The sequence below is a fragment of the Octodon degus genome, unplaced genomic scaffold (genome assembly GCF_000260255.1).
Source record: "Octodon degus isolate 3935 unplaced genomic scaffold, OctDeg1.0 scaffold00097, whole genome shotgun sequence".
Lineage (NCBI taxonomy): Eukaryota > Metazoa > Chordata > Mammalia > Rodentia > Octodontidae > Octodon > Octodon degus.
In genome coordinates, this window is record NW_004524673.1 from 10999699 (window position 1) to 11001484 (window position 1786).

Consider the following 1786-nt stretch of genomic DNA (forward strand, 5'->3'; position numbering starts at 1 on the left):
GAAGTAGTACTTCTAAAGTCATTCCTAAAAGCAATTATTACCTTGATTCCAAAATCAGAAAGAAAAAGAAAGAAAACTACAAGTCAATCTCAATAATGAGCATAAATAAAAAATCCTTGATAAGATAATATCAAACAGAATGCAACAAATCATCAAGAAGATTATAAACCATGTAAAGAGAATTCATACCAGGAATGCAGGGATGGTTCAATATAAGAAAATCAAGAAATGTAACATACCATTTTAATAGAACCAAAGGCAAAAACCACATGATCCTCTCAATAGATGCAGAAAAAAAATCTTTGATAAAGTCCAACACTTATTTGTGATTAAAATCCTACAGAAAATTGGAATAGATGAGCTTTACCTCCATCTTGTAAAAGTCAACTATTACAAATCAACTGCTAGTATTATATTGAATGGTAAAAATACTGAAAGATTTCAGTCTAAAATCAGAAACAAAACGAGTACATCCATTATCACCACTCCTATTTAATACAGTTCTGGAAATATTATCTAAAGCAATTAGACAAGAACAAGAATTAATACAACAACCATTGTCGAATTTCTATTACTTTGTTTAAAGAAATTTTGTATCATTTTTAATGTCTTTTTCCTTACCATTTTGTATTCTTTAAAGAAAAGTGAATAGCATTTCTATACCTAAGCAACAAACTGGCAGGCAGAACATTTAGGGAAAGTGCACCCTTTACCATATCATCCAAAAAATGAAATTCTTGGGTATTAGTTTAACAAAGGTTGTAAAATACCCGTATGGTGAAAATTACAATACCCTAAAAAAGGAGACTGAATAGGATATTAGAAAATGGAAAGATATTTCTTGCTGTTGGATGGAGAGAACCAATAAAATGGAAATGACCACAACCCCACAACTTCTATGCAGATTTAATGCAATGAAAATATAGTTAGCGCACCTCACAGACCTAGAAAAAATATTCCTGAAATTCATTTAGAACAAGTAAAGACCTAGAAATGGAAAAGCAATTCTTAATTACAAAGACAAAACAGGAGATATCACAACCCCATACCTGAAATTATGCTACAAAGCTATAAAGCCAGCTTGCTATTGGAAAAAAAAAAAAGATAAAACAGGCCTGAGAATTGGTGGAACAGAAAAAAAGGTACAGACACAACTCAAAACACACTCAGCCACCTTATCTTTGACAAAGGAGCCAAACATGTTCATTGGAGAAAGATAAGCTCTTTAATAATCAGTGCTAAAATAAAACTGGCTGTCCACATGCTGAAGACTAAAATTAGACACAGTGTATCAACTACTATGGCTGTCCTAATAGTTTGTTTTGAAACTCATTTTCATTGTTATGTTTATTTCTTTTAAGAGGAAGGAACATCTGGGATAGGATAAAGCAGAAAAGAAGCAGGACACATATACAATAGCTTAAGTAATTGTACCACTGATTTCTATTGTTTCATTGAAAGGAACTATTATTGCTTAATTGTTTGGTCAATCTTGCCTTCCTGCATCAGGAGCTCTAAACAACTATGAAAATAACATGAACTGTGTCCACTGTTGTTAATTTCCTATCACCTTGTTTTGAAAGTCTGTATCATTTCATTGTTTTTGTTGTTTTATTTTTGCCTTTGTATTTGTGTTTGGTTTTGTTTTGCTTCTTTGTAAAATAAAATAAAATAATAAAATAAGATAAACCAAGAATGATCAAAAGAGGTAAAGATGTCACTACATATTTGTTACAGTAAAAATTCAAGAAGACAAGATAACAGTCATAAATATGTATGTGCCACA

At 31.0% G+C, this 1786-nt stretch overlaps 1 pseudogene; it reads left to right on the forward strand.

Moving 5' to 3' along the window:
* LOC101562232 overlaps window positions 1–1786 on the forward strand; it is a 153105-nt pseudogene that overhangs the window by 149759 nt on the left and 1560 nt on the right.